A 25,287-nucleotide genomic window follows, 5' to 3' on the forward strand; every position below is an offset into this window, starting at 1 on the left:
GACCAATTTATGCGACTGCTCTATTTCCTTATCCACAAAGCGGGGAGAATGACAGTGCCCAGCTCATAAGGCTGTTGGGAGCTTTTAACGACATAATACTTGTGGAGCACGATGGCTGGCAGAGAGAAAGCACTGGATAGCTGCTTGTTTTCCTTCTTGTTATTATGATTGGAGAAATTCTGCGGAGGTGGTGCCTAGGAGCTGGCCACACCTCCCCCAGAGGGGATTTCCAGGTTTCACAGGTTTCCTTCCCTCCCTGAGCAAGGGCAGGTGAGTCAGGGTCGCTCGTGCTCCCCTCCAGCTCTGGGATGTATGCTGTCCAGCTGGTAACGAGTCTCCGTCACATCCGAGGAAAAGTGGAGCTGGCTGAGGGGAGATGGAAAAGAAGGGCAACAAATTCCAGTTTCTTGTGAAATTTTGTAAACGTAAGGCTCTTATCTCAGTCTGCAGAGCAGAAACAGGGTGGGGGCCATGTATCTGAATGTCTCCACTCGTGCATAACAAATATGATTAGAACTGAAGACCTAGAAATCCCTTCCCCGGGCAAGGGATGAACTCTTCTGTTTCTAGAACCATTTAGGGAGGTGACAAGTTGGCTTCGTCCCAGAGTTTCAGGTGAGGACAGAACAGAGGGCAGGGTATTCTTGCCCTGAGTTCCCTGCTGATGGGCTAATTGTGGCCCCTCACCTTTGTTTAGCATGCCGTTTACCAGAAAAGGGCATCCTACCTTTATCCTTGGTTCTCCATCCCCTCGCTACCTTTCCTGTGTTTTGCAAACATGGGATGGTGTATTTAGCTTTCTTTTGCTGGAATTATTTTCACCCCATGTCCTGTGTCTTCCTTGTCCAGAAGAAATCATCTTCTAGTCTAAGGAGCTCCAGAGAAGGGCGTGCAGGGGATGGCCATGTTCTGTTGCATGCATTTAGCTGTGTTGAACAGTCCTCCTGTTTTGCTACTGTCTGAGAATATTCTCTTGATTCTATGGGCTCCTGGACCTGGGATTTCCTTGGCTTATCTCATGAATCTGCCTCTTGGTCCCTTTCATTGGCTGCCTTCTGTGTTTAGGTTTGTAGGGGAAGGCCCCTGGAAGGTGGGTGGGAGAAGAGGCACCTCCCAGGAGAGGCTGAGGTGCACAGACACTCTTGTCCACACAAGTCCATATTTATTTATCTTCTAATATACTGTGTTAGTTTGTTTGCTTTGTTTGTTTTGAGGGTCTCCTTCTGTTACCCACCCTAGAGTGCAGTGGTGCCATCATGGCTCACTGCAACCTCAACTTCCCGGGCTCAATTGATCCGCCTGCCTGAGCCTCCTGAGTAGCCAGGACTACAGGTGCATGCTGCCATGCCTGGCTATTTTTTTTTGTAGAGAGTTTTTTCATGTTGCTCGGGCTGGTCTCAAACTCCTGGTCCCACGTGATCCACCTGCCTCAGCCTCCCAAAATGCTGGGATCCTAGATGTGAGCCACTGTGCCTGGCCTTCTAATATAATTTGGATATTCCCGCCTTGATATGCATTAGGAACTTCCTGGAGGCTTGTACTCAAGAGAGGTAGTGTCTGCTTGCTCAGCAAGCAGAGGCTGAGTAAGTGCAGGACTCTGAATATGGTTGTGCAGCAGAGTTGTGGGTATTTGTGGGGACATGGGCCTCAGGCCCAGGATTTAGATTTAGCTAGCAGACATGCCTGGGCAGCTAAACTGGCAACGTCAGACCAACCTGCCCGGCCTGACATTGCCAGGCAGTTTAGCTTATCAGGGCTCTGCTTAGAAGCCACAATGCCAAGGCCTCATGACCATACTCTTCCACCCTCCAGAATCTTGTCCACCTTCATATCCCTCCATTCCTCACGCATCATGTCCCAGGCAGGTGCCCCAACACCTCATTCTCATCTCCACCTCCATGCTTACTCATGTCTTCCAGGTTGTACTTGAGAGAGCCTAGGCCTTAGCAGTAGAGTTGGTTTCAAGTTGCTGCCCTCCCATCTCCTGGTATGTAACTGGCTTTCTGGGTGTTAGTTTTTTTCATTTGTAATGCCTGCCTTGTAGCCCCATTGTGAAAATTAATCAATAATTTATTTTGAGGGCCCAGTATGTGGCAGGCATTGTGGTAAGCTTTAGAGCAGGGGCACAAAGACCAGTTATGATTTCTCCTTTTTAAAACTTTTATTTTTTTGCAGAGATGGTGTCTTGCTATGTTGTCCAGGCTGATCTTGAACTCTCGGCCTCAAGTAATCCTCCTACCTGGGCCTCACAAAGGAATTACAGAATAAGCCACCATGCCTGGCTGATCCCTCCATTTGAATAGCTTTTGGTTAGTGTTGAGAGGCAGGTTCATAAACAGATAATTTCAAATTAATGGGTAAATGCTAAGATAGAGGTAAGCCTTAGGAGTACAAAGGAAGGGAAAGAATGCTTTTTGGAGTAAATGGTGGATGAGCTGGTTTCCTTCCTTCCCTTCCTTCCTTCCTTCCCTTCCTTTCTTCCTTTCTCTCTCTCTCTCTCTCTCTCTCTTTCTTTCTTTCTTTTCCACGGATCTGCGCAACACACAGATCAGGAGATCCCACTTGTGAGCTACACCACCAGGGCCTTGGGTCCCAAGCACAGAGCTGTGCAGAGTCTCAGCAGCCACATGACTGCAGTTTTAGGCAGTCTCCAGCCAAGTGGCTGCTGAGAGTCTGCACAGCTCTGTTAACTCTGCACAGGTCTGTTAATAGCTCTGTTCTGTTAACTCTGCTAAGAGTTTCCAGAGGGGTGGGGGAGGCCGTTATCACCGCAGCTGCCTGCTGCCTAAGATGACTGAGCTCCCCCAGGGAGGGGTGGTGGCCATCACTGCAGCTCGGGTCTGCCATTTTTCCCCTGCTGGTGCCGGGGAGACTAGATGGTTTTGACCCAGGAGGAATTCCCCACAGCACAGCACATGGGTTGTGGCAGATCGTGGCCAGACTGCCTCTTTAGGCTGGACCCTGACCCATCCTTCCTCACTGCTCAAGACCCCCCAGCAGGGGTCGCCAGACACCTTATAAAGGAACATTCCCACCAGCATCAGATCAGTGCCCCTCCGGGACAGAGATCCCAGAGGAAGAAGCAGGCAGCCATCTTTGCTGTTTTGCAGCCTCCTCGGGTGACACCTATAGGTGTGGGAGGGACCCAGGAAAATAGCGTCTGGAGTGGACCTCCAGCAAACCACAGCAGCCCTATGGAAGAGAGGCCTGTTAAAAGGAAAACAAACAGAAAGCAACAACAACAGCATCAACAAAAAAGTCCCCACAAAAACCCCATTCAAAGATCGGCAGCCTCAAAGATTGAAGCTAGACAAACTCATGAAGATGAGAAAGAATCAGTGAAACAAACACTGAAAACTCAAAAAGCCAGAGTGCCTCTTCTCCTCCAAATGATCAGAACACCTCTCTAGCAAGGGCACAGAACTGGGCAGAGGATGGATGAATTGACAGAAGTAGGCTTCAGAAGGTGAGTAATAACAAACTTCGCTGAGCTAAAGGAGCATGTTCTAACCCAATGCAAAGAAGCTAAGAACCATGATAAAACATTACAAGAGCTGGTAACCAGAATAACCAGTTTAGATGGGAACATAAATGACACGATGGAGCTAGAAAACACAACCTGAGAACTTCCCAATGAAACCACAAGTATCAATAACTGAATAGATCAAGCAGACAAAAGAATTTCAGAGCTTGAAGACTATCTTGCTGAAATAAGACAGGCAGACAAAAATAGAGAAAAAAGAATGAAAAGGAATGAACAAAACCTCCCAGAACTATGGGATTATATAAAAAGACTGAACCTATGACTGATTGGTGTACCTGAAAGAGATGAGGAGAATGGAACCAAGTTGGAGAATGGAACCAAGATGATATACTTTAATATATCATCCAGGAAACTCCCCCAACCTAACAAAACAGGCCAACATTCAAATTTAGGAAATCCAGAGAACCCCAGTAAGATACTCCATGAGAAGACCAACCCCAAAACACAATATCCTTGGATTCTCCAAGGTCAGAATGAAGGAAAAAATGTTAAGGGCAGCCAGAGGGAAAGAGCAGGTCACCTACAAAGGGAAGCTCATCAGACTAATAGCAGGCTTCTCAGTGGAAACCCTAGAAACCAGAAGAGATTGAAGGCCAATATTCATCACTCTTAAAGAAAATAATTTCCAAACCAGAATTTCATATCTGGCCAAATTAAGCTTCATAAGTGAAGAAGAAAAAAATTCTTTTCAAACAAGCAAATACTGAGGGAACTTGTCACCACCAGCCCTACCTTGCAGGAGCTCCTGAAGGAAATGCTAAATATGGAAAGGAAAGACTGTTAACAGCTTCTGCAAAAACACACTGAAGTACAAAGACCAATGACACTATGAAGGAACTATATCAACAAGTCTACAAAATAACCAGCGGGCATCATGATGACAGCATCAAATTCATACAGAATAATATTAACCTTAAATGTATATGGGCTAAATGCCCCAATTAAGACATAGAATGGCAAGCTGGATAAAGAGTCAAGACCCATTGGTGTGCTGTATTCAAGAGACCCATCTCACATGCAAAGACACACCTAGGCTCAAAATAAAGGGATGGAGGAAAATTTACCAAGCAAATGGAAAGTAGAAAAAAAGCAAGGGTTGCAATCCTAGTTTCTGGCAAAACAGACTTTAAACCAACAAAGATAAAAAAGACAAAGAAGGGCATTACATAATGGTAAAGGGTTCAATTCAACAAGAAGAGCTAACTATCTAAATATATATATGCACTCAGTACAGAAGTACCCAGATTCATCAAACAAGTTTTTAAAGACCTACAAAGACTTAGACCCCCACACAATAATAGTAAGGCTAGCTGGTTATTTTGTAAACTTGTTGATGTAGTTGCTTCATAGTAGAAGATTTTAACACCCTACTGTCAGTGTTAGACTGATAATAGAGACAGAAAATTAACAGGGATATTCAGGACTTGAACTTAGGGGAAGGAAAGTGACTTGTCTAAAGTAATAAATCAATTAATAGCAGGTTTCACATTCCTTGAACCAGTACTTTTTCAATCTACTAGTCTCTCTTTGAGGACACAGGGCTCCAGAGAGGGGCTGCTTTAGTCCTGGATAGGCCCCCAACCAGCAGTGTCACCAGTAGAATGTCCTTTCCTGACTCTCCCAGAAAGCAACTTTTGCTGCTTTTCCCCTCCCAGGCAGTACAGTGCTAGCCTAGGAGAAAAGGGTCATGGGGACCTGCACACGTGTTCCTGGTCCTCTCTGTGAGTGGACCCCAAGGAGTGCTGCCCAGCAGGCCAGGGGCATGTGCTATTTGGACATTCACCTGTGTGGATGACAGCATTATGCTGCTTCTTTCTCTTCTCAGCCTCGATGTATGCATGATGTCACGCTACTTCCGAAAACTAATTTTGTCTGGATTGATTCATGTTCAGAGTGTTGGTGCTGCTGGCTGCTAGGCTTAGCATGAGGTTCTTCCTGTGTTTTGTAATTTTGGATTTGCAGGTTCATGTGCAATGGGAGGCGTTTGGATTTTTTCTTCTTTTTCTTCTGATTGTTCAACTGCATCTGTCTTCAGCTGAGGTTTTGCAGTTGCTTCCTCCTGTCCCTTTGAACCCCAGGTCTAGAAACGCCTCATGAAGGTGGCTAGTGACAGGAGATACTGGAGACAGCACAGTGGGTGGCTTGGTTCAGTTCCTGGAAGGGAGGCTTTGTCCTTCCCCTCCCTGGGCCCACGGCTGCCCAGGAATTTGTAACCCCAGGTAGCATTGGGCAGCCATCCTGCTGCTTCAGCCATGCTCACCGCTTTGGGTTTATCTTCCTTTTCTGATCCAAAGAGATATACACATTTTCAGCTCAAATATATATATATACATAAAAGATATATATATTATATAAATATATATATATATATTTTAGAGAGAAGTTCTCATTCTGTCCCAAGGCTGGAGTGCATTGGCATAATCATAGCTTACTGTAACCTTGAACTCTTGGGCTCAAGCAATCCTCCCTCCTCAGTCTCCCAAATAGCTAGGACTCCATGTGCTTGCCACCACACCTGGCTTTTTTTTTTTTTTTTTTGTAGAGACAGGGCTTTGCTGTGTTGCCTAGGCTGATCTCAAACTCCTGGCCTCAAGCAATCCTCCCACCTTGGCTTCCCAAAGCACTGGGATTACAGGTGTGAGCCACGGCACTAGGCAGGAACTATATCTTTTGGTTTTCTCTTTTTATACTTTATGTACTATTAAAATGTGTTTGGAATAGCGGGGGTGCAACCAAGCCAGATTCATTGTGCTATCCCGCCCTAACAGGTGGTCTTTTGGTTGAGGGTGGGCACTTGGCGCTCAGGGATTGGTTCTGAAAGCTCAGTGGTAAGGCGTCTTCCAGAGTAGCGGCGCCCTCTGGTGGCTCGCGGTAGGATGGCTGGCAAAGAAGCACTCGGCGTGGGCGGGGCGGGTGGGGGTCGCAAGGCGACTTCTTCCTGCAGGTTCTCAGAGATGGAGGGGGTCTTAGGGGCGGTGAGACCAACTCCCCACACAGTATAGTCATCCATCTATGCCACACCCAAAGATGGTCAGTGTCAGCTGGATCCATTCCATAACTGGTCAGCTGTGTTTCCCAGGAGCCCTTCTTGTATTGAGTGGTTTCTCCTTGTAGCTCTCAGCCATGGGCCCTAGTTCCGCCATTTGAAGCTGCGCATAGCAAATGTGGCCCTTCCCCTTATCCTCTCAGCTGTTTGAGGGCAGCATTAGACATTTCTTCTTCCGGCTCTTTCTTTCAACCGGCCCCTCCAGACGATGGCCATATCTGTTGCCTTGGTCCGCAGGAACGCTGGGTTATGCATGAACTTTGTAGAACACGACCATGTCTTCACCAAGGCGGAGGAGAGCCCATTCGGTTCCAGAGGGGATGCTGCCTCATCTCGTCTCTAAAAGAGGAGGAAGGGGAGCAGGTCCCTTCACGTTCTCTGGTCTCAGCTGAGAATCCTCCCGGGAAGGAGCGGGCCGTGAAATGTTTCACGAGGAAGCATCTCCCTCTAGTGGCCACGATCGTCTATTTCAAGATGCTTTTCTCCCACTAGCCCTCGCGCTTCTCAAGGATTTTTTTTTTTTAATTTTTAAAATTTTTATGTTTTCAGCTCAAAAAGATCCACTGAGATGTGACAGGGTGAGGTGTAGATTGCAAAATCCCCCCTCTGGCCTTCTGACTAAATGAACTGATTCTGCAATGGTGACTGGTGAGACAGAACTAAGATTTAGTTTCTGTATTTCTCATGATTATCCTAAGCCAAAATTTGCAAATGGTTATACACATGTTAATTAGTATTATTACCAGAAACTTTAGAATAATTGTTCTTCTTTTAGGTGGTTTCCTTATTGATTGACTTTTTTTTGTGTGTGTGTGATTTTCTCTGCCCACCTGTACTTGCTAATGGTTGAATTGAGTTTTTTTTTTTTTTTTTTGAGACAGGGTCTCAGTTTGCCATCCAGGCTGGAGTGCAGTGTCATGATCTTGGCTCATTGCAGCGTTGATCTCCTGGGCTCCAGTTATCCTCCCACCTCAGCTCCCCAAGTAGCTGGGACTACAGGCATGTGCCACCACATCTGTCTAATTGTTTTGTATTTTTTGTAGAGATGGGGTTTCGCCATATTGCCCAGGCTGGTCTCGAACTCCTGAACTCAAGCAATCTGCCTGCCTCACCCTCCCAAAGTGCTGAGATTATAGGTGTGAGCCACTGTGCCCGGCTGGGTTCTTTAGGTTGCAATAAGCAGATGCCTTTACACACCAGTTTAAGTGAAGTTGGGGAGGTAGCTAGAAGGAGAAGGAAGCAACAAGGGAGTAAGAATGTCCACAGAGCCTGCATTTGGATCTGAGGTTACACTCCAGCAGGAGTCCTGGATCTTTGCTCTGGCTCTCCCCCAGTAAGGCAACCTGGCTTCTGTGAGCAGGTCCTCCATTCTCCACTTGCCACTGGCAGCTCCCTTGCCTTGTTTTCTGCACCTGCCTTTTTCGTGCATCACAGCTTCTGCTGATTCATAACTTTGGCTCACCCCTCACTCATTGTGGTCCCTTTAGCCTCTCTCCACTTGCTGCACTCCATGACATTTCAGCCTTGGCTCCCGCCACCAACGGATTGATTTTCTTGACATTTTCCAGTTTTGCTTTCTGAGATAGGAATCGAATTGACACACCCTCTGCCCTTTTCAGGTGCTGGGCCACATCAAAAGTCTCTAGCCAGCCAATGAATGAGCTCTTTGGGAGTCTGCCTCCTGTTGCAATTAGCTGGGCAGGGGAGGGTGTACCATAAAACAGAAGTGTCCTGCTGGGGAGTACCTGTGGCAGGGGATGAGGGCAGGCGGTTTCCTTTAAAGCGAGATGTAGGTGCAGCACACTATAGAGCTATCCCACCTGGGAGCTCACATGTGGCAGCTGTGAGCTGGAGCCCTTGTCTGGGAGCTGGGTGATTGGTCTGCATTGAAGAGGGCTGGGAGCTCCCACAGCATGGAAGTTTCGGGACATCTTGTGGTGGGATTCATCTTCTCCATTTGTCCTGCTTTGTTTCTTATTTTCATTGTATCATCAGTTTCAAGGAGAGGCACAAAGAATGACTTGTGTGCTCCTCAGAGGGACGTCATCAGGACTTACTTTGTGGACAGGTTGGTTGGGGGATGAGGTCCAATGTCATATTAAGGCAGAGGAGCTAGGGAGTGGGGATGGCAGCCTACAACTGGTCAACAGGGCAAATTTGGTTGAATTTAGAAAATGGTACCATTTCTTTCAGACATGCCACTGACATCTTCTAGAAAACTGCCGTAGTAACCAGAAAAACCTATGATGACCATGATGTGAAAGGAGCCCAACAGAATTGTGCAATGCAAAACTTGCACTGCTGTTAGTAGCTGCCTTACCAGGATCAAGCTGCACACCCTGTCCATCTCAGCCTGCCTTGCCTCTGTGAGTGTCCTGCGGAGATCTCACGTGGCCACTCAATAGGAGCTCCTCATATGCTTCCATTCAGAGGACACAGATGCATAGATTTGGGGATATAGAAAACTTTGAGGGTAAAAGTGGGAGAAAATTAATATTTCTTGAGCATTTTTTATCTGCTAGGGGCTATGCTAACTATTTTACTTACATTGTTCATATTTTTGCATGAAAGCTGTGTTGTAACTGTTACTACTTTCATTTTACAGCTAAGAAAACTAGGCTCAGAGGTTCAGCCGCAGCTGCTGCTTTGGGCTGCACAAATTGCATACTTGCAATATTTGAGGAAATGCTATTCACCTGTAATTCAAGTGACCTCGTTGGTTACAAGGGGAGCCAGTATATCACTTGCCCAAGTCGCATAGTGAAGGAGGAGCAGAGCTGGAATTCACACCCGGTCTGAATGACTCCAAAGCCTATGCTCTCTCTGCTACACAAGTCTTTTGAAGACCCCACAGGAGTAAAAAGTGACCAAACTTAGTTTTGTTTTTTTTTTCTTTCTTAGAGAAAAGTTCCATTCGTGTATTCTGAAATCAAATGCAGGAAACATGGAATTTTATCCACAATGACAGCAACCTCTTGGAAGGAAAAGTGAGCATCTACTCTGTGTGATACTTGTGACTGTCCTAGGTGTTGGGCTATAAATAAGACAAAGTCCAGCGAAGGCTGCATGGGCTGGATTGTGACCAGAACAGCACCATTTGATGAAATTAATCTGGGAACTGGATTTAGTTTCCAAGTTAAAGGTTCTCTGCTCCACAGAAATTTGGTTTTAGTTGGTCTGATGAGGGACTCAGCATCTCAATATTTCAAAGGTCCCTTGGTGATTCTAATGCACAGCTGGGATTGCAAGTCACAGATCTAGTCCAGCCCTCAATTGAGAAGCGGCTGTCGAGGTCACTCAGCTGGTTAGTGTAGCTGTTGAGTGTGGGCTGGTCCCTCATTGGATTTGCTGTTGTGCCTTGAAGGGCAGGGGAGGGGGATGCAAAAAGTGGGAAGAAAGATGTGATTAAGCTGTTGGAACAAAGAGAAAGGCCCCATTTATCTCTACTAGGTGATGTGGAGGGAGGCCCTGAGAACACTTTCTTATTCCCTGGGAGTGCCCAGTACCTGCTCGGAACCACCACCTCATCTTAAGTTGATTCTTAGAGGGTATTATAATCATAGTCATCCCTCAGTGTCCACAGGGGATTGATTCCAGAACATACTCCCTGCCTGTGGATACCAAAATCCACAGACGCTCAAGTCCCTGATATGAAATGGTGTGGTATTTGCATATACCCTGCAATTCTCTCATATACTTTAAATAATCTCCAGACCACTTATAATACCTGATGCAATGTAAATGCTATGTAAATTAGCTTTTTTATTGGGTTTTTAATTTGTATTTTATTTTATTTTATTTTATTTTTGAGACGGAGTTTCACTTTTGTTGCCCAGGCTGGAGAGCAATGGTGTGATCTTGGCTCACCGCAACCTCCGCCTCCCGGGTTCAAGTGATTCTCCTGCCTCAGCCTCCCGAGTAGCTGGGATTACAGGCATGCGCCACCATGCCCACTAATTTTTGTATTTTTAGTAGAGACAGGATTTCTCTATGTTGGTCAGGCTGGTCTCAAACTCCCGACCCCAGGCGATCCGCCTGCCTCAGCCTCCCAAAGTGCTGGGATTACAGGCATGAGCCACCATGCCTGGCCTGTGTTTTCTTATTGTTATATATATTTTTGGTTTGTTTTGGAATATTTTCTATCTAATATTTCTAAAATATTTAGAATATTTTCTAAAATATTCTAAATAGAATATTTTCTATATTTTTGGTTTGTTTTGGAATATTTTCTATCTATATGAAATATCTTTCCTATCTGCAGATAGAAAATCTTCAGATATGGAACCCCAGGATTGGAGGGCTGGCTCTCTTGTGAGTGGAAATCAGATGTGACTCCTGCCAGGAAATTGCCTGCTCTTGTTATTTGTTAGGGTGCAAAACAAAGCTGTTGTAAGAAAAACATCCAAGAATACAGTGGTTTAAAAAATGTTGTGGATTATTTCTCTCCCTCATTTAGCAGCCTCTGGGGAGTAGGTGAGCTCCTTGATTCCACAGGGTCACTCAGGAACCCAGCATCATCCCTCAAGACCCAGGGCCGTAGGCTAGGGGGCAGCCACATCTCCCTCGGATTCAGGCTCTGGGGCGCGAAGGTGTCAGTTATTTCTATGGTGGGAGATGACTGACCTCTGGCCCTGTAAAGCTGGTGGGCCTGAGGTACAAGGCAGGTGGGTCAGGGGCTTTAGGCTGCTCTAGGCCCCACACAGGTTCCTTCTGTCGCCTCCAGTTCTCGAGGAAATCCATGGGAAAAGTGTGGTACTGGGGTGGGATGGATCGCATAGCAAGGACTGAGAAGTGGGGGTCAGGGCAGGTCTTCCTTAGGTGCCAGAGCGGCAGTGGTGGTGAAAGCCGTGGTGGAGGGCAGTCGTACCTTGCAGATGGTGAGCTCATGAGTGCCACGGTGGCCGCCTGAGGTGGGGGCCGCAGCGGAGGGACTTCCGCTTTGGGGCTGGCTCCTGAGTCCCTGAGGCCATGCTGCCTCTCAGAGAAGGCTGCAGGACCTGCTGCCACAGCTTGGTGAGAGCTTAGATGATCCCAGTTTGGGAACTGAATGTAAATGTGGTCTGACTTTGTGGTCTCCAGGGCGAGATCTAGAACATTTTGGTAATGCTTTCATAATCCTCCCCCACTCTCAGGGAGGCCCCTCACACTCTCGCTGACGGTGAAAACTTCTTCTGTTTAAAAGTTCTTTTTAAAGTTGTCGACTTTCGTCTCTCCTTTTGTGTTTGTGTCTCTTTGTCTATCCCTCCCTCCTTGTTCTTTTTTTTTTTTTTTAACAGAGTCTTGCTCTGTCGCCAGGCTGGAGTGCAGTGGTGCGATCTCAGCTCACTGCAAGCTCTGCCTTCTGGGTTTAAGGGATTCTCCTGCCTCAGCCTCCCGAGTAGCTGGGATTACAGGCATATGCCACCACGTCCAGCTAATTTTTGTATATTTAGTAGAGACGGGGTTTCACTGTGTTGGCCAGGATGGTCTCAATCTCTTGACCTCGTGATCCACCCACCTAGGCCTCCCAAAGTGCTGGGATTACAGGCGTGAGCCACTGCGCCCGGCCTATTCTCTGTCTCTTGTATCTCCCCATGACCTTCAAGGTTCAGACACTGGGTCGCCTCTCATTTCCTAAATGCCTATTCTCTTTCTCACCTCTCCAAGTTCAGCTGCAGAGCAGCTGCATTCCTCAGCAGGCTGTGGGGGAGACTCTGCTTTTCTCCTGAACTGCAGCCCCTCTCATCACCGGCTTCAGGTGGTCCCTTTGGGTTCCCACAGCAGTCAAGCTTCCTGCTCATGATTAAAGGGATGCTGGTGCTTGTGACATAAAGCACCAGGGGCAGAGGCTGATGGCTCAAGCCCAATCCCCAGGTCTCCCGGAGCTGGCTTCCCTGGCAGGCAATCAGAGACTTTGCAGGGAGGAGCCATCTCCTTTGTTCTTATGTGTTGCTTCCTTCTTCCTTCCCAGACTCATGTTAATTGCTTTTCTGACATTTTTTCTGGCAAGTGAGTTTTGCTGCTGCTTGTGGAAGTGACATGGCAAGCCCACAAGGGAGCGATAACAGTGACCTGATGCAGAGCTGAGGAGGCTGGGGCTCCTATACCCCAGGTAGAAGATAATGAGGTTGAGTCATGAACAATTTGTTCTACATGGTCAGTGAGATAGGCTCAGAGCCTTCAGAAATGAGAGTAGCCTGTGGCCAAGGCTTTCCTGAGAAGTTGTTCCCTTGGCCTTTGTAGTTCTGGCAGACCACCCTGGTGCAGGGACCTCAGGATGTGGGAACCTGTGCATGGGGCTAGATGACTTCTAAGGTCTTCCAGGAGCTTGTGAATGTTGGCAGCGCAGAGACTAGAACTATGATGATCCTATCTTCCCAACTACCTGTCAGAACACGTAGTCGGGTAATTTAGCAACTCCATTAGCCCAGATATTTATTCCACTTACTCTGTGCCAGGCATGGTGCTAAGCCGGAAACATAACAGTAAATAGGTCACAGTTCCCACCTCAGTTCAGCTCACGGCCTGGATGGGAGACAGACCCACACTTAGATAATTATAATGCAGCCGGGCAAGTACCAGGATCCAGTGATGTATGGGGGTTATTCTGAGCACAGAGGAGAGGTCTCAGGGGCCAGGGCAGGCTTGCCAGAGGCGGCACCAACACTACTGAGTCTTGAATAAGCAGAAATTATAGCTGGGCCAGGCCAAGCGGAGTATAGAGGTGAGGAGGGAAGAGCTGAATTCTTTTCCTGCCTGAACCACCCTGTTTAAGAGCAACATGGGGCAACCAAACCAGATGAAGAGGGGAAATTGACAAGCACAAGTCCCTTGACTTTAGAGAACACATTTTAATCTCCCTTTCTTTGTACGAGGGTCTCAAACTCAGTGTCCAGCCATCCAAGCTCTGGCCTATGGGGATCCTTCACAGTTCCTCCCAGGGGGTCAAGGCAACCCAGCATTTCCTGGGGGATGCAGATGAGCTCAGGGTGTGTGCTCATCATGTCCTTGATTGCAGCTGCGTGTGAGTTCACCTGTTACCTGTCAGGATGATCAACAGGAGCTCGGCAGTTGTAATCAGCAATGAGAGATACACGTGTCATTAGGTTAACAGGGTAACATGGGCCAGGCCAGAAGATATGTCTACAAGAGGGTCTCCCTGGTAGCAGCTACGGCCAGAGGAATAATAAAGGCAAGTCCGTCCCAGGTGGGCGCCTCTGTTATTTTCCACTGGAGGCAGGGGCTGAGACCTCGAGTGGGGAAATGCCAACATGGGCCAGTTTCTCTAAGGACTCTGGGGCTCTGTTAGCCCCTAGGCTACATTTCTTGACTTTGCCATTGTTATTATTCCCTTTTTTAGGTGGATAGTGGGATAATGGGAGGCAATGTGGTTAAACTTTTTTTAAAAAAATAAATGTTGGCCAGGTGTGGTAGCTCACGCCTGTAATCCCAGCACTTTGGGAGGCTGAGGCGGGCAGATCACCTGAGGTCAGGAGTTTGAGACTAGCCTGGCCAGCATGATGAAACCCTGTCTCTACTAAAAATACAAAAATTAGCCGGTGTAGTGGCTCATGCCTGTAGTCCCAGCTACTCAGGAGGCTGAGGCAGGAGAATTGCTTGAAACTGGGCGATGGAGGTTGCGGTAAGCCGAGATCGTGCCACTGCACTCCAACCTGAGTGACAAGGGTGAAACTCCATCTCAAAAAAAAAAAAAAAATTATTGTCTGTATCGAAGGTATCCAACATGATGTTAATGTGATTTTATGAAAAGCAGCCTTTGCAGTCAAGTAGACATGAACTTGAATCTTGGCTCTGCCACTTCAGCTGTGCAGCTTTGAACACTTAACTTCTTTGAATGTGAGTTCCTCACCTATTAAATGGGGTTAATCATGTCTATTTGTATTTATTTCCAAAGGGTGTTGTGAAGATCCAAGGGGATAGCACATGTAAAGCACATTCTTCCTACCTTTTATCTCCCTGAGCTGAGTGTAGTGGCTGCAGTCATTCATTGAACAATTATTTATTGTCCACCTATTGCTAAGCATTGTTCCAGGTTCTGGGGAAACAGTAATGAACAAGTCTCTATTCTCATCAAGTTCACATTCTGGTGGGGAAGCTTGAAAATAAGTAAGTAAACTAAGCAGGATAACTTCAGATAGTGATAAAAGCTACAGAGAAAAGGAAACAGGCCCATAGGATAGAAGTGATTTGGTGGGAGGCCTGAAGAGGCTTTAGGGAGCACGGTGGTCCTTGAACCAAGACCTGGAGGCCAAGAAGGAGCTGGGCCTGCGGAGACCTGAGGAAGAGCATTCCAGGCAGAGAGAAGAGCCATGGCACAATGTGCTGAGGTAGGAAAGCATTTGGCAAGAAAGAAGATGCTTGCAGGAGCACTGTGAACCCTGGGGAGTATGGGATGAGGAGAGGAGCAGGAGCGAGGTCCATGCATGTTCCCTAACTCTGTGCTGAGGTGTTCTTGGTGCTGCTGTGAATTCGGAGGGGCTCTTTGGGATATTTTAAAGGTCAAAGGCAACACTCAACTTCTGTTGTTCTCCATGCAAACTACTAAGCAGTGCAGGATAGCTTGCAGACTCAACATTAGATTGCCCTACATTTTTTTTTTTTTTTCCTTGAGATGGTGTCTTACTCTGTTGCCCAGGCTGGAGTGCAGTGGTGCCATCTTGGCTCACTGCTACCTCCGCCTCCCAGGTTTAAGAGATTCTCCTGCCTCAGCCTCCTGAGTAGCTGAGAATACAGGCACGTGCCACCACACCCAGCTAATTTTTGTATTTTTAGTAGAGATGGGGTTTCACCATGTTGGCCAGGCTGGTCTTGAACTCCTAACTTCAAGTGATCCGCCTGCCTTGGCCTCTCAAAGTGCTGGGATTACAGGTGTGAGCTACCACGCCCAGCCTGCCCTACATGTTTTTTGATAAAACCATATTTTTCAGAAGCTATATTTTCAGTTTTTGTCATTTGCTATGACATAAAACATGTACTATGGGAAAAATCAGTATAGAATAGGGAGTGAGGGTGGCAGTGCCTAATCCAATTCCAAGGTTTGAGAAGTTGCGCGGTGCCCAAAAAGGACACACATCCCATTAGTGAGAAGTTGTGGCTAAGAATAAGATAATTTTTTTTCCTATTTTATATGCATTATTTTTTGTAGTAGCTACTAAGTTGTTAGGACAGAAATACTTCTTACTTTGGGTCTAGCTACTTAATACACAGAACAGTTAGGTATTTCTTTAGGCCTAGGGTTACTGTGAAAAAAAAGCATTGAGACATTAAGGGCATGATAAACGGACAAGGTTGGAAACTCAGGGGCTAGGTGATGAGCTGTCATGAAATCTTTCTCATTTCAAGCACACAACCTTATATTGTTGCCTTTTCATAGACTCAGGGGTGTGTGTTTCTGTGCATGTGTGGGTAACCTGAAAAGGTCATCTAGATTTTGTAACTGGGAGGGTCCCCAACCTGCCTGACCATTAGGATCACCTGGGGGAACTTTGCAAAAATAGTTCCCTGGCCTCTGCCCAGGGGATTCTAATTCAGTGGGTCTGACATTTGAATCTGAGTTCAAAGATCTCCGCTCCAACTCGCATTCTTCAGGCATCCAGGATGGCCCAAATAGAGCCGGTCTGCCCAGATCCTGAGGTCCTAGTTGTTATACGTTGTGTCTGGGGCCAGGTTGTGTGGCTTTTTCGGATCCCCAGACGGGGAAGGGGCGTGGATTACGTGTCCGTTGGAACCCTGGGGGAGGTCGGTGCTGGAAGCGCTCATCTCCACCTCCAGTCTGGGTGCGCGGCGTGAGCGACCCGAGATGAAGACGATTCCTTCCGTAGGAAGCCCCTGCCAGGAGTCACCACCTCCCAGGCCCACTGGACTCGGACCCGAGCGTCCTTTGGGGGGCGGTTTCTGGGCGTGGCGGCTGAGCGCGGTTCGGGGAGACGCCGCCGCGAGGTGGCAGCAGCGGCCCTCTGGCAGCCACGGTGCGTCCCGGGGGGCGGGGACGCGCCGGCTTCGGGCGGGCGTGGTCCCTGCTGCGGGCGCCTGGGTTGGCCGGGCGGACCCCGGAGAGGGGGAGCCGCGGGGACGCAGCGACAGCGTCGGGGTGCTGGCAGTGGTCGCCCACGCCTCCCAGGGGTTGCAGGCCTGGGCGCCGGGGTTGGACCAGTCTTCCGGGCATTGCACGCCCTGGTTTGGTCTGTACCCATGGTTTGTGGCGGGGCAAGACGTTAAGTTGGGTAACACCGAGGTGAGCCGCGGTCCTCGGCACCAGATGAGGAACCACTGTCTCAATAAGGTGTGACGTGGAAAATTTGTGTGTCTATGTGTGACTTAAAAATATCTCCTTTGCTGACGTCTAAAATTTCACTATTAGAGATGCAGTCTTTTGTCCTAAAGATTGTTCTCAATTCAAGGCCCCGGGAGGGAGCAGTGCATTAGAACTTGAGGTCTTTAGGGTGAGTCAATGATTTCATCTCATCTTTGTCGGCAAGGCAAGGGTTAGCCCTCAGTGCTCAAGACACAAAGAGGACTGAAGGCGCATTAATTGGTACTTGCTAATCAAGCCTTAGAGACCAGAGCGCTCCCTGGGAATTTTACTTTAGAGAGAAAACTCATTGGCCCTGGAGCAGCCCTACGTCGTATCCACTGTGTGAATGTTTTAGAGAGGGTTAACGGGGTACTAGCACAGTATGATTAGTTCAGTCCATTGGATTATTACTTTGTAAAAGAGGCAGCATTTTTACTAGTGCTGTAATAAATTGCAAAATTATTATCTCCATTTCCGTTCCTTGTAACTTCTTTCTTTGAATTAAGAAAATAGTGTGGTAGGGTACCGTGAACTTTGGAGCCAGAAATTCCTTGCTTGGAGACCCCTGTCTGCCATCTGTTGACTGGCTCTGTAATTCTGGAAAACAGCCTTTCTAAACTTCAGTTTTCTTATCTGTAAAATGGGAAAAATGCCGCCTACTTGGATGGTGATTGTGAGCATTAAATTAAATTCTGGAAGGAAAATATCTGGTATTTGTGTACTGATTTCAGGTCTTGGTGCTCTGTGTGTAATGGTTACTGTGAGAGCTTCCCTGCAGTCCAAATCTGTGTGTCTCATTCTCAGTGACACCAGTGATGCTGTTAAACAAGGGCAGTCCGGTTCATGGATTGTCACAATGCAGACTGACATCAAGGGGACCCTGCTGTCAGGTACAGAGGGCACCACAGTGACCAGGAACTGCCGTCCTTTCATACCAGGCTTTAGGAGGCTTTACCAGAAGGAATGGAAAATGCTGGTGGGCAGTAACATTGAAATGGCATTTGAGGACTGGTTCCGCATAAAACCTTAAATTCTTCAAGGACGTTGACATTTGTTTATTCTTGTAACAAATTGAAACCTATCCTGTGTGTTGGTTAGAGATCTTCAGACTGTAAATACCTTGAGGCAGGAGTGAGGTTTTATCTTTTAAAGGACAGGCCCCTACTCTCCTACGTAATGAGTTTCTAAAAATGGATGTGAGCACCAATCAATATTTCTCTGGTTGTTAAAGTCAAGAATAAAATGGTATTTTTAAGCTCACAACTGTGTAGGATGAATTCTGTACACTTTTAATTCCCTCTGTTCTCCTTTCCTATTTGAAAGCTGATTAGTTTATGGACTTGGGATCAGATTATTCATGCATTGTTTTTTGATGTTGTATGTCTCTTGGTTCTAGGGTATTTTTGACACATATTCTGTCTTGTAACCATAGTTAAACAACTATTTTAGACCAACTCTCTGTGTGTAATTGGCTTCAACACTCACTGCTAGTCCTTTGACACTCTATTTTTTCCATTCTTGAGTAATTTTAAGTCATCGTTTGGGCAGTTGAAATATATTTTAAAGTGATTTAAAGAATATGTGAGTGGCAGACATTCTGAGCTCTTTTGGTTGTCTGTCCTCAAAAACTAAACTTATTTGTGAGTAAAATTTTCATCTAAGTGTTTTCCATATCAAAACTCTGTAAGCTACTCCTCCATTGTAGTAGAGACAGAGGTCAGCACAATTTTCATTCCTTCTTTCTCCTTCCTTCCCTCCCACCCTCCCTCCCTCCCTTCCTCCCTCCCTCCCTCCTTCCCTCCCTCCCTCCTTGCCTTCTTCCCTTCTTTCCTTCCTTCCTTCCTTCTTTCCTTCCTCCCTCCCTCCCTTCCTCCTCCCTCCCTCCCTCCCTTCCTCCTTCCCTCCCTCCTTCCTTCCTTCCTCCCTCCCTTCTTTCCTCCTTCCCTCCCTCCCTTCCTCCTTCCCTCCCTCCTCCCTCCCTCCCTCCTTCCCTCCCTCCCTCCTTCCCTTCTTCCCTTCTTTCCTTTCTTCCTTCCTTCCTTCATTCCTTCCTTCCTTCTTTCCTTCCTCCTTGCCTCCCTCCTTCATTCCCTCCTCCCTCCCTCCCCTCTCCCTCCCTTCCTTCCTCCCTCCCTTCCTCCCTTCCTCCCTCTCTCCCTTCCTCCCTCCCTCCCTCCCTTCCTCCCTCCCTTCCTTCCTCCCTTCCTTCCCTCCTTACTTCCTTTTTCTTTTGGTTGGATGTACATAGAAAACACTTAAAAATTTGCTTGTAATATAAAAACTTCTCAGGATATTTCTGGATTTGAGCGTCTCTTGGTTACTTTTACCTGGAACCTGGTGAACTGAGTCCATTTCTCTGTTTCCCCTTTCTGTCCCTTTTTGGAAAGTTTTCTTTAATTATATCTTCAGTTATTGGTTCTCTTTTGATTGTTCTAGATTCTTCTTCAGAAACATAACTCTTAGGCTCAATCTCTATTCCTGGTCTTCCACAGCTATCGTCTTCTTTTTAAAGTACTGTATTTTATTGAATCTAAGCTAGTATTTGTTGTAAGAAGCACTATTATTATAAGTACAACTAAGGAAGAAAAAATGCTGCCAATTAAACTGTAACATAATGCCATGATTACAGTCCTGTGAAATTGGTAAGTTGCTCACACCATTCTCTCTCTTATTTTGATAGACTTCATCTATTTTGAGGGACTTGGCAGTTGCTCCTGCATTTGGTTGCATTGTTTGGCATGTGACAGGCAATTCTTTTTGCATGAGTCTCAGTTACAAAACATAACACAGCTTCTACTTAAGGATACCTTCCTTTCTTGGGTCCTGTCAAGCTCTTAGTTTTTCTTAAAGAAAAAAAAAATAAAAAGAATTGCAGTGGTTGGTCCAATAATAGACATTTGCTTCAGTAATATCAAATTACATCCTGCTGCTTGAATTCCATGCCTTTCTACATACATAATAACTTCTTGTTTCAATGCCAAACCATAGTGTAATCTTTTAAAAGACATTTTAAATGGCAATTAAACTCACATGTAATTGCAACAATGTATACAACTCAATTAAAGTGCTAATAACATGAACAGCTGAGACCAAGTTCACCCATGCCCAGGTCTTGATGACCTCACCATGGCAGCTCCCTGGCCCAGGGTGATTATAAGATGCCAGTGGTTGCAAGACTTGGCCTGATTTCAGAAGTGTTGATGTGGCAACACAGACATCTTAGAATTAAGGAAATAGTTTTAATTCTTGGTGCTCTTTCTTGGCATTCCGAAAGTGTTCCTCCAGTTTGCCATCTATAACGCTTTCTTAGTTTTCTGCCATGTCCATTCCACTCATTTACTGCTTCCTATGTGACTTTTAATTATGTTTAATAATTTAATTTTCTTGGGAATATTTTTCTCTTATTACAACCAGCTTCCTTTGTATCTTTTCTTGAGTCCATTGGCCAAATTCTCTTTCATAAGCCTGAAGTCCCTAATATTTACCCTGAGACTGTATTCTAGTTAGTAGAATGGGAATGCAGGTGATGTGTGTGACATATAGGACTTCCCCATAAGAGCCTTTAATGAGTTGTCCTCTGTTCTCTTTCCCCCCTTCCAGCTGAGTGCCATGAGAAGACAGTGACAACCTCGGAGGCCTCATGGTGAAGGTGGCAGAACCTTTGTTAGCCTGGGTGCTCAGGGTGGACAGCTGCTCTTGCCAACTGGGAACATCTGCCTTGAGCACTTTTGTAAGTGACAGATAAGCTTTTATTGTACTTCTGCCAGGATACAAACATTAGATGTATTTGTACAGCAGCTAAAGGTACTCTAATAATACATATTCTGAAATCACCATGTACCCTAAAATATTTTAACAAAATTCTTGCAATATTTGTATGAGAACTGCTGGATTTTGCTTTCTTAACCAATTTGCTGTTGCTACTGGAAAAAGAGAATGAAATGATCTCAAATGAGGTAATAAAATCATTACTGAATTTTAACAGTTCCATCATTTCTGCCAAAAATAAAAAAAACAGAAGCAGCTTTAGAGTACCATTCTTCTCCAGTGGGTGTGTGCTGGTCTGATTTGCTCGGACATTTGCAGAGGGAAGAACACTTACAAGTAGTAAGGAGCTGAAGCCTGAGTGGATCATATCTGAATATTGTTTAATATTGTTTTGAATAACATATTTCTAAAAACTCCACTCTTTTAGCTAACTGCTTTCTCTTGATATCCTAAAAGTTTTGCTTCACTGTTCATTTTAAAAGAATCACAATTAGGTCTAACATAAACAAGGGAGCCAGCCTCCCATCACACTTTTGTAAGAACATAAAATGTCATCTCACATGCCAGTCTTTGAAGCTTATCCTGATAGCAGTTTAACTCAGCTTGTTTTCTATATCTATATGTATTTGTGTGTGTGTGTGTATATATATATATGTGTGTGTGTATATATATGGTTTTCAGTTTCAATTTCATAGGGCCACATTATGTTTTTATATTATAAATGCCAATTTTAAAACATTTTCTTCTGGTTTCTGTAGTAAGTTATCTTCAGAAATGTGCTCTTTTTCTTAGTCTTCCGGGTGATGCTCTGTTTCCCTTATTCTCTTATGGTGAATGCTGTTTTTCCATAGGCTTCATGAGGATTCCCTCTCCTATATCCCCTCTTCCGCCTGGCACATTGTTTACCTTTAAGCAAGTAGAGCTCCTTGGAGCCTTGGTGCTTGCTTGCTAAAAGAGGAAGTGTAGATTGTGCCGATTGTCCTTGGCTTTGCTCACTGCCCTATTCCTAGGTCTGTAGCTGAAGGGCAGTTGTGGTGCACAACTCCCCAGAATTGAAGGGCATTCATCTTGTGCAGCCCTGCTGAACTGGCATAGGATCTCCCCCTACCTCTTCTGCCCATTCTCTAACAACCAGAACTGATGGAGGATGTGAAAATCTTACTCTCCAGCACAAACTACCTTTGTGCTTCCTATAAGGCATGCTGTGTGGAGAAAATGCCTTCCAAAACATGACGTGCCATTGGTAATCCTCTTCCACTTCCTGCTCTGTGGTTTCCCAGTAATTGCATTCTATGAATGGATGTAGATTGAGGGAGAGGTAATAGTTCTCTGGCTCCTGCAAAGAATAGCAGTCATAATAAAGAGCCAGGTTTTCATTTGATTTGGTCCTGGGTCTCTGAACTGGAGGTAGAAAGTAGGAGAGAAAGAAAATGTCTATCATCTTTCAAGACGATGGTGCTCTTCTGTTTTCTAAGAAGCAGCACGGACTGTTTGTCTCAATGCAGCTCAGCTTTAGCAGCTTTATTTAGTTAGTAGGAATTCCTTCTAGATTCTGGTAACAGGTCGTTAGTCTTCATTTTCATTATTGTTGTGACTTTTTGTCATTTTTCTGTATAATAATTTAGGGAGAAGTTTGGAGATCCTTTGTCAGGAACTTCTAGCCAAATGCCATTTTAAACTCTAAGTGGACCTGATTTTATTTTACTTAAAAAAATTAGGTCTGGGAATGAGTTCAGTTTACTTATTCGTCATGTTCTGCTTGCCTTAAACCACTTATGAATTGTCCATGGGCTCCAAGGTTGCCCTCCAATGCTTTTCTAAATCTCATTGTTGCCTGCACCTTTGGAGGAGGCAGGGTGAGCGAGACCCTTTTTGGTAGCGTGTAGCCATGCCAAGCAGTCATCAGATGGTGGGTAATTTCTTTTACCTAGGGTCTCATTCAAGATTCTTTGGTTGTTAATAATAGAAACCAACTACAGCCAGTTGCAGGGGAAGGAAAAAGAGTACACTGTGATACTGGGATATCTTACAAGATCCCAGGACAATTGGGCCTTTTAAGAGGTGGGACCGGGAGCTCTGAAGCCGCTAGGAGCCCATAGTCCTTGTTCATTCTCTTCCTCTGCATCCTGTAAAAGAAACATTAATTGCAAACAAAGTCCTGTTCAGGGTGTACATGTGACTTTGCTCTTCACGTGCATGCTGTAAAATGGATGCCTCATAGCTCCTGAGTTTTCCTCTTGTTTATCCAAGTAATCAGCTCAGATTGATTGGATGCCTCTAAGTCTTAATTTCAGACTCCCAGGGAGAGAGAGAATTGGATGGGCTTGGGTCATGTGATCACCCTAGTCCAGTCGATATGGATGTGTGTCTGTGTATGAGATGGTACAAGCATGACTACTGGCAGTTGTCAGAGAATGGGGCTTATTGTGAGCTTGGCAAGTCCCTGCCACCCTTGGCTTTTGGAATCAAACCCGCTAGACCCAATCCTAAAGTGAGCAGGAGTTCTTGGCCATGCGTTCCTTGGGCAGAGTGGAGCACTCGTCTTCCCGTTATGCTGTGGGGTCTTGGGGGGTGCTCGTGAAGAACTGTTGAGTAATTTATAAGACTGCACACCTGCATCTCCAGCTGACTCCCATTACAGTTTCCTTGGCGTTGTTCCCACTCCCCTCTAATCAGAAAGACTCTTTAATGAGAGATCCACATTTTGCAAACTTTCTTTCTAGCAGAGACATTATTTGGAAACCAAAGCCTTCCTTCAGTTCTAAAGCAGGACCAATCAAAGTGGACATGGCCCTTCTGCCACCATTACTTTTTTCTATGCAGATAGAAATGGAAATAGGTTTTTCATAGATATATGCAATGGCATTCCGCAGAAATTAGCAGTGTAGGGAGAACACTGGCCTAGGGGTCAGAAGTTCGGATTTTGTTCTTGACACTGCCTTTCATGTAAAACTTAAAGACTTTGGGCAATTTTACAAATCAATCCAAATCTCAGTTTTTAAATTAATAAAATGGGGATAATATTTTCTTTGTTTATCATCTTATCAAGTGCTTTAAATATGATCAAATTTCTATAAATAGAAGATATTCTTTATTACATGCCTTTGCATGGACTATTCGTCACTTTCTAACAAAATTCCAATGGTTAATAGAGATTTGAGGTTTGACAGCAGCAGGAGAGGTGGGAACATAGAGTGATTAAATAATCCTTCTAATCATATAAGGTAAGTTAGAAGCAGAGCTGGGGTGAAGGCTTAAACACAGGTCTTCTCCAGGTCCCCGTTTTTTCCAGCAGACCCTCCTGTCTCAGTTTGCAGTTGGCCCGTCCTGATCTGACATAAAAGAGGAGACTCCATGTTGAGATCCAACCACGGCGCTAGGCCCTGCCCACATGATAAATGTCTGTGCATATCCTGGACAAGACTTTTAGTTAAAAGTGCTGACTGCTTTGTAAATCTGTACGCCTGGGAGATCAGACCTGTTGGCGTTTTCTCCTCTTCCTTCAGTGTGTCACGGGGGTGGAGGGGGAGGTGAGAAGAACTGCAGTAGGCAGGGTCTCAGCAGAAGTGAGGCAGGTCTCGGGGGTGATTTTCTCCTCTGTGCCTTCTGGGGACTTTGTGGGGTGAAATAGGGTTAAACTAAATGACAAAATCTGAAGAAATGAGGCCTCACTTCCTTTGGTTTTGAAGCAGCAGAGGAAATATGACAGGAAAAGCAAAAAGAGTAGGTAGCACTGTTAGAGCACGTTCTAGTTTACAGGGGCGTGGCGTTCATGGGTGCTGGGCCACTGATCTTCACAAGCGACCCTGTGGGCCGGATTTTGTTATTGTCACTGTAATCCGGGCAAGGATCTGGATAACAAGTCCAGCCAAGGTTAAGAACCACTGCTCTTGCTTTCCCCAAATTCATGGCAGGGGACAAGTTATCTTCTGACCTATTGCTTCTCAAACTTTAATGTGCATAAGACATACCCGTGGCTGTTGTTAAACATCAGATTCTGAACCGGGAGGTCTGGGAGGGCCTGAGATTCTGCATTTCTCATCAGCGACCAGGTGATGCTGCTGGTCCTGGAACCGCCTTTGAATATCTAGGTAATCTGACCAATATACCTCCCTGATATTGACCGCCTGCAGGGCTGGGTGTCACCTGACCCAGGGTCCCCAGCTGTGCTCAGGTGGCCTCTCCCCTTTCCACATGGCCCCTCTGCCTTTTTCCCCATCCTCTTTGTATTAGGGTCCTCTAAGGATCCCATGACAGGCCTTCTGCAAGATGGGGAATGAGAAAAGCTGGTAACTTGGCTTAGTCCAAATCTGAAATCTCAAAACCGGGAAGGAGCAGGCAGGTAAGGCCACACTTGGAGCCACAGCCCCAAGTCTGAGGCTGAAGACCTGAGAGCCCCCTGGCAGGCTGATGGCACAAGTCCCAGAGTCAGAAGGCCAAAGGACCTGGGGTCTGACGTCCGAGGGCAGGAGGAGAGAAAGCAAAGCATCCCGTGTGGGAAAGGAGAGAGAGGGGAGGGGGCGGGGGAGAGGAAGCTCAGTAAGCTGAATATGCCGCCATCCTCTGCCTGCTTTGCTCTGGCCGTGCTGGCAGCCGACTGGATGGTGTCCTCCCCATTGAGGGTGGGTCTCTCTC

At 46.1% G+C, this 25,287-nt stretch overlaps 1 long non-coding RNA gene across 1 annotated transcript; it reads left to right on the forward strand.

The window, feature by feature from the left end:
• The first annotated feature begins 8,337 nt into the window (after positions 1–8,337).
• Positions 8,338–11,017, forward strand: LOC135967120 (uncharacterized). The gene is made up of 4 exons (XR_010580996.2): positions 8,338–8,658; positions 8,784–8,956; positions 9,492–9,577; positions 10,852–11,017. It is a non-coding gene; the product is annotated as an uncharacterized lncRNA (long non-coding RNA).
• Positions 11,018–25,287: the final 14,270 nt, after the last annotated feature.

This window comes from Macaca fascicularis, chromosome 14 (assembly GCF_037993035.2).
Source record: "Macaca fascicularis isolate 582-1 chromosome 14, T2T-MFA8v1.1".
In the NCBI taxonomy this organism is placed as follows: domain Eukaryota; kingdom Metazoa; phylum Chordata; class Mammalia; order Primates; family Cercopithecidae; genus Macaca; species Macaca fascicularis.